This window comes from Triticum dicoccoides, chromosome 5A, assembly GCF_002162155.2.
Source record: "Triticum dicoccoides isolate Atlit2015 ecotype Zavitan chromosome 5A, WEW_v2.0, whole genome shotgun sequence".
Classification (NCBI taxonomy): domain Eukaryota; kingdom Viridiplantae; phylum Streptophyta; class Magnoliopsida; order Poales; family Poaceae; genus Triticum; species Triticum dicoccoides.
The window spans coordinates 336,453,896-336,467,358 of NC_041388.1; positions in this window are offsets into that span (position 1 = coordinate 336,453,896).

The window sequence follows — 13,463 nt, forward strand, 5'->3', positions numbered from 1 at the left end:
ACCTCCCGGACTCCAGGAGTAAAGGGGATGAAACCCCCCAGGGCTCCACGTCCGACTCTAGGCCGGACACCGCTCTGGAACCTTCAAAGGTTCCAGAGTCCGGTGGGGGACCTCCTTCCAAGAGGAGCATGCCCATCATGCCGGTGACCCCCGTCCAACCGGAGGCACCAGACAATCTGTTGGAGGCACTCCAAGGCGCCTCCATCAACGAGGAGCACCGCACCATTATGAGTGCGGTGGTCCAGAAGGTTCAGTCCGCCAAGAGCGGACTGACTGAAGCTTGTACTAGCCTTTTAACAGGCTTTGAGGTAAGTAAAGAATGTGTAAATAATATTACCGCATACATAGTAGCCCCTAATGCTCTATTTGGCGTTCGGGAAGAAAAGCCGAATAGAGGATCAAATAAAATTCACAAGAGTCTAACAAAAAGGAGTCAATATGCGTATGCAGGCTTCTCTGCTTGCGTCCGCCGCACTGACTGCGGAAGTGGACACGCTAAAGCAGAACCTCGAGCGGTCCGAGCAAGAGCTCGGGCGTGCCAAGAAGCAGCTCGAGGACAATGAAGGTAAGAAATACCTTGTTTAAATATATGTATAAAGGTGCAATTGCAAAAAATGACAGGATTATCATGGCTATTGTAGGGGCCACGTCTGAGGTGGCGACCCTTAAGCAAGCACTGCTCGCGGCCGAGAAGAGGGCGGCCACGGAGCGCACCGAGCGGGAGAAGTATGAGGCCCAGGTTGGCAAGGTGCGGCAAGAGCTCCAGGTTCTCATGAAAAAACATGAGAGTTTGGAGCTTGACTCAAAGACGCGAGCGTCCGAGCTCGCGGCGGCTATTGAAAATGCCAAGTCTGCCAAGGCCGAATCCCAGAAGACCCTCCAGGAGTTGGATGAGGTGAAGAAGATAGCGGCGGTAAGGCATTCTTTATGCAAAGCAAACACATAAACGTGAGTTATTTGTTACTTACCCGAATCCGGAGCTCTCCAGGAGCGTTCGCAGATCTTCCCCGGAGTGTGTCCGATGCCACCGCATTCTATCGAGCCGAGGAGGGCAGCTCGACAGAGAAGGTGTTCTGGTCTCAGTACATTGAGGCCGGACATCCCGTGCCCCTTAGCGACCAGCTGAAGCAACTGGTCGAGCTCCACAAGGCGGCCGAACAGGCCATGAAGGGCCTCATAGTTCGGCTGCGGCCTGGAGAGGCTCTGCCTGGGAGCTATTTCGGGCTGGTGCGGCGGCTGGTGGGGGCCTGTCCGAGGCTCGAAGTCATCAAACGCTCCGTCTGCATTGAAGGTGCCCGTACGGCCCTGCCCGTGCTAAGGTGCACTGGGGCAAGCTGGATGTTGAGAAGCTTGTGAAGGACAGGCCACCGCCAGGGAAGGAGCATCGCAAGCCCGAGAATCACTATAAGGATGTTCTGAAGGGTGCCTGCCTTGTGGCGGATGAATGTTCCAAGGATGTATTTTTTGAGTAAAACTTGCTCATTTTGTCCTGTGCGCTGAAAACTTGTTCATATGCGCTAAGCAATGCTGTTGGAATTTAAAATATTACTTTCTGTGTGGCTGTTTATCAATTCTGAGAGATGGCGAGTCGTCGGCTTCTGCCCCCATGCCGCTAGTGCTGGGGTGTTCGGGGATAAACCTGAGTGCTCTTTTTCCCATGTTTGGGTCCTTCGAGGGAGGCGCTCAGCCCAACGAACAAGGCAATCGGACTATAATGCGTGAACACTCTCACTTAGCCATAGAATTCTATAATTTTAAATTTCGGCGAAGCCCCTGGTATTTGGAAGACCGAGTTCGGGGCACTATCCACGCCTTGGCCGGACAGAGCCGACTCCTCGCTCTAAGCGGCATAAGTCTTTAGGGACTCGAAAAACCGCTCGAACAGCGACCAGCTCTCGCTTCATCATGACAGTCAGTTTTAGCTTTCTCCACTGAGGTGCTCGACCCAGCTCAACTGGGGCACAATCGCAGTGGTTCTCCTAGTGCTACCTTAGCCGATATAGCGGAACGTAAGGCACCAAAACATAGGAGCCGGGCAAACCCAACTATTGATCCAAGACATGATTCGGAGCCGATGCATATAATGCTATAAGTTCGGGGTGCCACACTTGTTAAAGTGTTCGGACTTCTCACACCATATTGAGGGGTACTGAAGCCCTGGCGTATTTTGGCCGTACCAAAGTGTACGGGTGCAACATGTCGTTAAGGAACATATATTAAAAAAAGAGTAATGCAAAAATAGACAAAAGCTATGCATTGTTTATTAAAGAGGGCTGCGATCAAAGCAGAACGATACAAATAATGCGATAAGCAAAAGGTTGGACTATTTAACATGTCCGTTCCAGGGGCAAGCTGCGGAATAGTATGCGAAACAGGTATACTGCTCGTGATAGAGACCACCTGGGAGTTCCGTAATGTGGCATGGCTTGTCTGCTTCCCTGGTTCTTGCATCGTTTGTGCGGCAATTGAACTGCCGAACAGGCCTTCCGAAGGATGGAGTCCTGAAAGTAAGAGAAAATTAAAAAATCGGCAGCCCCTGGTATGGTTTAAGCCGTGTTTCGGGCGTGCCGTGATGGTGCCCCTCCCCCTGTACCCATGGTATCTCCAGAGCGTAGTTATGTACGTGAAGTACTGGCGTCGCCTTTTTGCAAGGGCTGGGGTTGGGGCCGCATTGCTACGCCTGCTCGGATCGTGCCAGGTGGCCTTGTTGTAGGTTACTCCGGGCGCGCTTGACGGTGTCCGGTCGTTTAGTGGCCGGACTGGAGAACTGCCTGGAGAGGCTGCTTTGTACTTCCGCTGCAAGGGCCGCCGTGTGCTCCTCCATTTGGAGGGAGCGTTTGGTGTTTCCATTGACCGTAATTACTCCTCGAGGGCCTGGCATCTTGAGCTTAAGGTATGCGTAGTGCGGTACCGCATTGAACTTGGCGAATGCAGTTCGCCCGAGCAGTGTGTGATAGCCACTACGGAATGGGACTATGTCGAAGATTAACTCCTCGCTTCGGAAATTATCCGGAGATCCGAAGACCACTTCAAGTGTGACTAAGCCTGTACAGTTGGCCTCTACACCTGGTATTACGCCTTTAAAGGTCGTTTTGGTGGGCTTAATCCTCGAAGGATCTATGCCCATTTTCCGCACTGTATCCTGGTAAAGCAGGTTCAGGCTGCTGCCCCCATCCATAAGGACTCTAGTGAGATGAAATCCGTCAATAATTGGGTCTAGAACCAATGCAGCGAATCTGCCATGACGGATGCTAGTGGGATGGTCCCTTCGATCAAAGGTGATCGGGCAGGAGGACCATGGGTTGAACTTTGGGGCGACTGGCTCTACCGCGTATACGTCCCTTAACGCGCGCTTCCGCTCCCTTTTGGGGATGTGGGTTGCGTATATCATGTTCACCGTCCGCACTTGTGGGGGAAAACCCTTCTGTCCACTGTTGTTCGGCGGCCGGGGCTCCTCGTCGTCATCGCTATGCAGCCCCTTGTCTTCATTTTCGGCGTCTAACTTGCCTGCCTGCTTGAACACCCAACAATCCCTGTTGGTGTGATTGGCCGGCTTTTCGGGGGTGCCATGTATTTGGCACCAGCGGTCGAGTATTCGGTCCAAACTGGACGGGCCCCTAGGATTCCTTTTGAATGGCTTTTTCCGCTGACCGGATTTAGAGCCTCTGAATCCGGCATTAACTGTCGTATCCTCAGCATTGTCGCCGTTAATGCGGCGCTTCTGCTTGTTGTGACGCGACCTACCACTACTGTCCCTGGTATCCGAATTATCAGGGTTCTTGGTCATATAGTTGCTACGAGCAAGCCAGCTGTCTTCTCCCGCACAAAAGCGGGTCATGAGTGTCGTGAGTGCTGCCATAGATTTCGGATTTTCCTGTCCTAGGTGCCGGGTGAGCCACTTGTCATGGATATTGTGCTTGAAGGCTGCTAGGGCCTCTGCGTCCGGACAGTCGACTATTTAATTTTTCTTTGTTAGAAACCATGTCCAGAATTGCCTGGCCGATTCCTCTAGCTGTTGAATTACGTGGCTTAGGTCATCGGCGTCTGGTGGTCGCATGTAAGTTCCCTGGAAATTGTGGAGGAATGCGGCTTCTAGGTCCTCCCAACAATTGATTGATCCTGCTGGCAAGCTGTTAAGCCAATGCTGAGCTGGTCCTTTGAACTTGAGTGGGAGGTATTTGATGGCGTGGAGATCATCGCCGCAGGCCATGTGGATATGAAGGAGATAATCCTCGATCCATACCGCGGGATCTATTGTGCCATCATATGATTCGATATTTATGAGTTTGAAACCCTCGGGGATTTGATGATCCATTACTTCGTCTGTGAAGCATAGTGGGTGTGCGGCGCCTCTGTACTGGGCTATATCATGAGGTAGCTCCAATGAGCTTTGTCTACTGTGTTCGGCCCTACCGGATTTATGTCTGGCGTGACGGTTATTGTTTCGAGTCGTGGGGCGCCCACGCGATCCGTAGATCGATCTTGTTTGCCTTGCCTTGTCCTCCAACATATCTCGCAGGTCTGGCACATTTTCCCCTGCCTTGGTACGGGGTGCGGCTTGAGTGGAGGGCCGAGAGGCCTCTCTGTCACGTCCACGAGGTGGCCGGTCGGCCGTATCAAGTGCTTCCTCCTCTAATCTGGGTAGCAACCTGCGGTTTGGGTAGCTCTTGGAGGGGCGTTCGAGTTTATGCTCTTTGGCCGCAAGGACTTCAGTCCATCTATCGACTAGCAAATCTTGATCAGCTCTAAGCTGTTGCTGTTTTTTCTTGAGGCTTCTTGCCGTGGCCATAAGCCTGCGTTGAAAACGCTCTTGCTCGACGGGATCCTCTGGCACGACGAATTCGTCGTCGTCGAGGCTTGCCTCGTCTTCGGAGGGAGGCATATGATTATCGTCCTCAACCTCTCTGTCAGCTGCTCTCTCAAGTGGGCTGGTTTCTCCATCCTCCTGTGCTGAATCTTGCTGGAGGGAGTTTTCTTCGGCACTCTCCGAAGTATTATTATCTCCCATGCTTGAATCACCGTATTTGTTTTGGCGGGATTTTGAGCGGCGCCGCTAACGCCGGCGCTTAGGCTGTTTCTTGGAGGGGTCATCCTCCGCTGTTCCATCGCCATCTTCTTCTTTTGGGGTGTCCACCATGTATATGTCATATGACGAGGTGGCTTTCCAGGGCCCGATAGGCGCTGGTTCTTCATCGTCTCCTGCATCGGTGTCCATACCATCGATGTCTTCGGAGTCGAAGTCGAGCATGTCGGTTAAATCATCAATAGTGGCTACAAAGTGGGTGGTGGGTGGGATTGAATTCCTTCATTGTCTGTATCCCAACCTTGGTGACCGTAGTCCGGCCAAGGTTCTCTTGATAAAGAGAGAGACTTTCTTGTCTTCAGAATATCGCCGAAAGGCGAGTGCTGGAAGATGTCCGCGGCAGTAAACTCCATGATAGGCGCCCAATCGGATTCGATCGGCAGGGGCACGGAGGGTTCGGAGTCCGGAGAGGAGTCCGGCTCCTTGGAGTCACGAGTCTCACAAAGTGCGGGGCTGATGTTCGGCTCGATCTCCATTGGGATCGCAGCCCCCGAGGCGGCGTCCAACCACCCATCCTTGATCGGCGCAGTTGGCTCCAAATTAAGGGTCGAAGCCGATGCGGGTGCGGCCTCCAGGGCACTGTTCGGCGGCAGAGCTAGATCATGCTCGTCGTGACAGTGCGGCACGCTCGGCAGTGGCTTGAATCCGTCGAAGATCAAGTCCCCGCGGATGTCAGCCGTGTAGTTTAAGCTTCCAAATATGACCTGACGGCCAGGGGCATAGCTTTCGATCTGCTCCAGATGGCCAAGTGAATTGGCCCGCAGTGCGAAGCCGCCGAACACGAAGATCTGTCCGGGGAGGAAGGTCCCACCCTGGACTGCATCGCTATTGATGGCGACGACACAGAGGAACTCTCAATGAAAGCACCAATGTCGGTGTCAAAACTGGCGGATCTCGGGTAGGGGGTCCCGAACTGTGCGTCTAGGCCGGATGGTAACAGGAGGCAAGGGACACGAAGTTTTACCCAGGTTCGGGCCCGCTCGATGGAGGTAAAACCCTACGTCCTGCTTGATTAATATTGATGATATGGGTAGTACAAGAGTAGATCTACCACGAGATCAGAGAGGCTAAACCCTAGAAGCTAGCCTATGGTATGATTGTTGTTGTGTATGTTGTCCTACGGACTAAAATCCCCCGGTTTATATAGACACTAGAGAGGGTTAGGGTTACACAAAGTCGGTTAAAATGGTAGGAGATCTGCATATCTGTATCGCCAAGCTTGCCTTCCACGCCAAGGAAAGTCCCTTCCGGACACGGGACGAAGTCTTCAATCTTGTATCTTCATAGTCCAGGAGTCCGGCTGAAGGTATAGTCCGGCCATCCGTACACCCCCTAATCCAGGACTCCCTCCGCCACCCAGGCTCAAAGGGAACTGAGATGATTCATGCTAGAAACTTCCTTGTGCAGCCAGAAGCTATTATGGGCTCTAGCATAGTTGAGTAAGTTACGTGAAGCTCTTGAAGAGGCAGGTCAGCAGGTAGTGGGATGTAGGTTTGGTATGGTCTGTCCGGAGTAGAGAGTTAATGTTTCTGAAAGACTGTGTCTCGATCATCCATTTCTCAAACACCCTGTAGTGCGAGAAATCCAATGGAGGCGATCGAGTCTTGTGGGGAAAAGTGCGCAAACCTCTGCAGAGTGTACAATCTAATCATGGTTAGCCGTGTCCCCGGTTATGGACAATTCTTGAGTATCTAGTACTTGGGTTATCACATGTATCCCATCATGTTTAATTAATATTGTTCGGTTGCTAATCACTTTAATTGGGATTGAGTTGGAGGAACCTTCTCAATGATGTTTCAACTACCATGATAGTTAAATTAAAATCTATTCCTTTGTTGTAGGGAAAAATTGGCTTTTCACAAAAACTATAACCATAGAGCTTTCCACTACCCATATATGCATATAGTGATAGCATTATTCCGTTCTTGCTCTACTGTGTTATATTGCCAGCATATTCCATGTGCTGACCCGTTTTTGGGCTGCAATGTATTATGTTGCAGACTTTTCAGACGAGGAGTAAGGTTCGTTAGGTCGTTGCCGTGCAGCTCAGCTAAGCTGTTGGAGTTGATGGACTCACTTTATCTTCCAAGCCTTCTGCTGTTATCGTATTAGATGGCCTTAAGCCATATTATTGTAATAAGTTCTCTCTTGAGATTCGATGTAATAGTGTGTGACTGCTACTCTATTATAAATCCTTCAAAGTACTGTGTGTGTCAGCATTACGGATCCAGGGATGACACTGAAGCACAGAGACTTGACCATCTAAGGTCGGGTCGCTACAAGATGGTATCAGAGCACACGCTGAGTGTAGGACACGACCACTAAGATAAACCCTAGGTCACACTTCTCTTCTCATTTCAGACTCCTCTCCATTTTCTACTCTTTAGGATGACGGAGATGAAGAACAAGTTTGCACAACCGGATGAAGACACCCCGTTTGGATGCCACTTGAAGGAAGTCACTAGGTACTTAAACATTGGAATACCAAGCTTCACCGGGACGTACAATGCCACTTTACCTAAAGAGGAGCGCTGGATGATTCAAGTACAAGTTCCAGAAAGAACGTTCTCGCCAACTTCTAAACCCATAGAGTTTTCTTTCGAAGCACCCACCTGGAGTCTAGGCAAGAGCATGGCAGCCCACATTACCATGGGACGCATTGGAGAAGTTTACAAGAGGGAGCTTAAGGACACTATTTACCAAATATGTGGGCGCCGAGACGAGCAATGGGAAGTAATCAGCACCAGGAAGGATAGATCCATTGCAGCTTTCATACAGGAGTTAAACCAGCACATCCAATGTCAGGAAAACCAGATGTGCGCAGACATGATGGACTTGAAGAAGGCGAAGACTAGGATCATCGGACTGGAGGAAGAACTCAAGTTTACACGCGATGGATATGAGGAGGAAATGAAGACCCTACTGGAGAAGAATGACGACCTAGTCAAGAAGATCGGAGTATTCATGGGAGGACCAGCACCGGGAGACGAAGACGAAGATCCCACTTGCCCGGACAACTACATCATCATCGACGACACCGATCTCGATCCTAGTGATGATGACTTTGAAGACGAAGCTGGAGCAGACATCATGGAGTCTTCCACCGATCAAAATTTCTAGATGACTACCATATATTACTAGTATTCTCCCATGTATTTAGTAGTAGTTGAGCACTTGTGCGATAGTTCTAGATCGTTTGTATGCCCTTGCTTGATTGATTGAGTGAATTGAGTGTGTTTGTCTCATGTGCATATGGGTAGTGTTTTCTCATTAGACCTCTTTTCTATTCTAATCTCTTCCATCTAAACCCCTCAGATGCCTCCGAGACGTGACACCGGTTTTGCCTTCCCACCGGAGCTCACCCAGTTGATCCAATAATAGAATGCGTTGATGCAATTGCTAGTTCAAAATCAGGGTAACAACAACAACCCGCCGCCCGTGGACAACCTAGCCCGTTTTCTAAGGTTACAGCCACCGGTGTTTTCCAGTAGCACCGAGCCCATAGTTGCGGACGATTGGCTATGCCGTATTGGAAGGGAGTTGACCACCGCAGGTTGCACAAATGCTGAGAGAGTGCGCTTTGCTGCACATCAATTGGATGGACCAGCAGCCTCATGGTGGGAGAATTACACAACCACTTTTCCTATAGCCAATGTCACTTGGGACCAGTTTCAGCAAGCTTTCCGCACAGCCCATGTCTCCACTGGAGCTATGCAAATGAAGAAGCGGGAGTTCCGCAACTTACGCCAGGGGAACCGTACTGTGGCTCGGTACATGGATGAGTTTAGCAAGTTATCTCGCTACGCCCCTGATGATGTGGCCACAGATGCTGCGAAGCAGGAGAAGTTTATGGAAGGGCTGAATGATGAGATGAGTATGCAGTTGATGGTAGCAACCTTCAACAACTACCAGGAGTTGGTAGATAAGGCTCTTATGATTGAAGGGAAGTAGCAGCAGATTGAGAGCCGCAAGAGAAAGTATGGACAAGGGAATTATAACTCAGGAGCTCCGCAGAAGCCTCGCCTAACCCCGAACTCGGGAGGACTTGTTCATAATCATGGAGGTCACAACCACACTGGAGGAGGATCGCATAACCACAATGGATCTAAGAATGGGAATGGGAACAGAACAAACAATAATCATAACCGCCCCAAGCCAGCCACACCCGCCAAAAGGGACTTAAGTCATGTTACTAGTTTCAAGTGCGGGAAGACTGGACACTACGCCACGGAGTGCCCTGAAGGAAAGAATGGAAATGGAAATGGGAGCGCTGGGAAGAAGCCAAATCCATTCAACAAAGGACAAGTGAACCACGTTAACGTGGAGGAGGTTGAAGAGCAGCCGGACGCGGTAATAGGTAAGTTTTTGGTTAAGTCATTTACCGCTCTTGTTCTTTTCGATACTGGTGCATCGCATTCATACATATCAAGGGGATTCGTGGATAAGTTTAAGCTACCAACCCAAACCCTTAGGACCCCTCTTTTAGTGAGTTCACCCGGAACAGAGTATATGGCTAGCCGATGGTGTGACCAGATACCCTTAACCATTGGTACACATGTTTTTCCGTCCGACCTAATTATCTTGGAGTCACAAGGATTGGATGTGATATTGGGTATGGACTGGATGTCAAAGTTTGGAGGAAGCATTGACTGTGCTAGTAAGTCGATTTATCTCACCACCCCGGAAGGAAAAAGTATTAAGTATGTATCTAGGCATGTGCCTAGGGGGAGTCAGGTGAATGCCCTTACGGGAGTTGTTCAGGAGGAAGTGCCTGTAGTGAAGGATTACCCGGATGTTTTTCCAGAGGAATTACCAAGCATGCCACCGGATAGAGACATTGAGTTTTTAATAGAGCTATTGCCAGGTACTGGACCAATATCCAAGCGACCCTATCGGATGCCCGCAAATGATCTGGAAGAAATTAAGAAACAGATCAAGGAGTTATTGGAGAAAGGATACATCCGAAGAAGTTCATCACCTTGGGGAGCCCTAGTACTTTTGGTTGAGAAGAAGGATAAATCCATGAGGATGGTTGTTGATTATCGAGCATTAAATGAAGTGACGATTAAGAACAAGTACCCACTATCGATCAGTTGCAAGGAGCTAAAGTGTTTTCGAAGATCGATTTGCGATTGGGGTATCATCAGTTGAAGATACGAGAGAAGGATATACCGAAGACAGCGTTCACAACACGATACGGATTATACGAGTACACGGTCATGTCATTTGGACTGACTAACACCCCTGCCTATTTCATGAGCATGATGAACAAGGTGCTCATGGAGTATTTGGACAAGTTTGTTGTGGTGTTTATTGCTGATATTATGGTATACTCGAAGAACGAGGAGGAGCACAAGGAGCATTTGCGCTTAGTTCTCGAGAAACTCAGGGAACACCAGTTGTATGCTAAGTTTAGCAAATGCGAATTTTGGTTGAAGGAAGTCAAATTCCTTGGACATGTTATATCAGGAGAAGGTATAGCAGTAGACCCCAGCAAGGTTCAGTCAGTCACTGAATGGTTAGCACCCACTTTAGTTAGCGAGATCCACAGTTTTCTTGGACTCGCAGGATACTACCGGAGATTCATCGAGAATTTTTCCAAGATTGCAAAGCCAGTGACTGAACTGTTGAAGAAGGATACTAAGTTTAAATGCACGGAAGATTGCGAGGCAAGTTTCCAGGAGTTGAAGAAACGTTTGACTACAGCGCCAGTGCTAACACTGCCAGTTATGCATAAGGAGTTCCAAGTGTACTGCGGTGCCTCACGCTTAGGACTTGGATGTGTGCTTATGCAGGACGGGAGAGTTGTTTCGTATGCTTCACGACAACTAAAACCTCATGAGTTGAACTATGCCACTCATGATTTGGAGTTAGCAGCCGTAGTGCATGCATTGAAGACCTGGAGACATTACCTTATTGGAAACCGTTGTGATGTGTACACGGACCATAAGAGTTTGAAGTACATTTTCACCTAGAAGGAACTGAATCTTAGACAGGGGAGATGGTTGGAGCTTATAAAGGATTATGACATGAAGCTACACTATCATCCAGGAAAGGCCAATGTCGTAGCAGACGCTTTGAGCCGGAAGAGTTATGCTAATATCCTTGAAAGTAAGGGATTGCCGAAGGAGTTAGTAGAGAATATCATGGAACTTCGATTGGAGATTGTTCCAAGAGGTTTCGTTGCAACAATGGAGGTTCAGTCTACATTGTTGGGCAAGATCCGGGAAGCTCAGAAGGATGACAAGGAGATTGCCGAGATAAAGGAGAAGATGGGCAAAGGAAAGGCCAAAGGTTTTCGTGAAGATGAGCACGATACCCTATGGTTTGAGGACCGAATCTATGTGCCCAATAACCAGGAGATCAGGAAGTTAATACTTCAAGAGGCCCATGACTCACCATACTCGATACACCCTGGAAACACCAAGATGTATTTGGATTTGAAGGAACGTTTCTGGTGGGCCGGTATGAAGAAGGATATTGCCGAATATGTAGCCGTATGTGATGTATGTCAGTGCGTGAAGGCAGAGCATCAGAAGCCAGCAGGACTGTTACAGCCTATGCCGATACCCGAATGGAAGTGGGATAAACTGGGCATGGACCTTATCACCGGATTGCCCAGGACCAAAGCGGGATATGACTCCATATGGGTAGTAGTTGATCGCTTGACCAAAGTAGCTCACTTCATCCCAGTGAAAACCACCTATACAAGTACAAAGTTGGCCAAGATATATATGTCCAGGATCGTATGTTTGCATGGAGTTCCGAGGACCATCGTATCAGATCGAGGAACACAGTTTACCTCAAAGTTTTGGCATCAGTTGCACCAGACTTTGGGCACGAGATTGGAGTTTAGTACAAAATTTCACCCATAGACGGATGGACAAACAGAGAGAGTCAACCAAATTTTGGAGGACATGTTGAGAGCCTGTGCGCTAGATTATGGATCTAGTTGGAATGACAGTTTGCCATACGCAGAGTTTTCATACAACAATAGCTATCAAGCCAGTTTGAAGATGGCACCGTTTGAAGCCCTGTATGGATGAAGGTGCAGAACACCGTTGATGTGGGACGAGGTAGGAGACCGACAGTTGTTTGGACCAGACTTGATCAAGGAGTCTGAGGAGAAGGTAAAATTGATTCGTGACAGACTGAGATTGCTCAGTCCAGGCAGAAGAGTTATGCAGACTCAAAACACAAGGAGGTAACCTATGAAATTGGAGATCGAGCATATCTGCGAGTATCACCCTTGCGAGCAGTGAAACGTTTTGGAGTTAAGGGAAAGTTAGCCCCGAGATTTGTAGGACCATATCATATTTTGGAACGGATGGGAGAATTTGCCTACAAGTTGGAGTTACCCGAGGGATTGTCAGGAGTTCATGACGTGTTTCACGTTTCACAGCTGTAGAAGTGTCATGCTGAGATGGCAGATATACCGCTAAGAGATACAGTACCCCTAGAGGCGATTCAGTTGGACAATGATTTGACTTATGAGGAGAAACCAGTTAAGATTCTTGAGTTTGCCAGCAGAGTCACCCGCAGTAAGGTTATCAAGTTTTGCAAAGTTCAGTGGAGCCACCATACCGAGGATGAAGCCACCTGGGAACGAGAGGATGATCTCCGCAAAGACCACCCGCACCTATTTTCTAGCCAGCCCGAATCCCGAGGGCAAGATTCATCCTAAGGGGGGTAGGTTTGTAACATCCCAAATTTTCAATCTGGAATGTTATACATTAGATCATCATTGCATATCATGTTTTATTGCTTTTCCGTTTCGTAATCCTCGAAAATCCTAAGCAACTCAAGGACCTTCGGAGAGAGTTGGGGATTTCCCGGTTTTCATATTTGATTCTTTTATCAAATAATGAAACAAGGATTTGATTTTAATTATTTCTCTCCAAAAAAATATTTCACATTAAAAATTAAAGAGAGGAGATAATATGACTTCTCCAAAATAAATGAAATATTGGAGGAAAAATATTAAAATCTTTAAATTGTTTTATTGTTGTTTTTATTCAGATTTATTTGCATTAGAAAAATTGCATGTTTTCAAAATTGCATTTTAGGGCCAAGAAAATGTTCATCTTGTTCTAAATATTTTATTTAGACGGTGAAATTTTGTTTTGGCATTTTTAGATGTTTATTTATTTTTCTAGGATTTTTTTCTGTTGGTGGAATTATTAAAAAAAAGAGAGAGAGTTCCCGCGCCCGACTAGGCCTAAGGCCCAGCCGAGCCAGGCCGGCCTAGCCGCCGCCGACGCCTCCTACGCGCGCGCGCCGCCGCCGCCACTCGGACCGAAGTCCGAGTTGGACTCCGCCCGCCCCGCCTTGGCCCTTACTCCAAGCCGCCGCCGCCCCCGCCCTTATATACCGCCGCCTC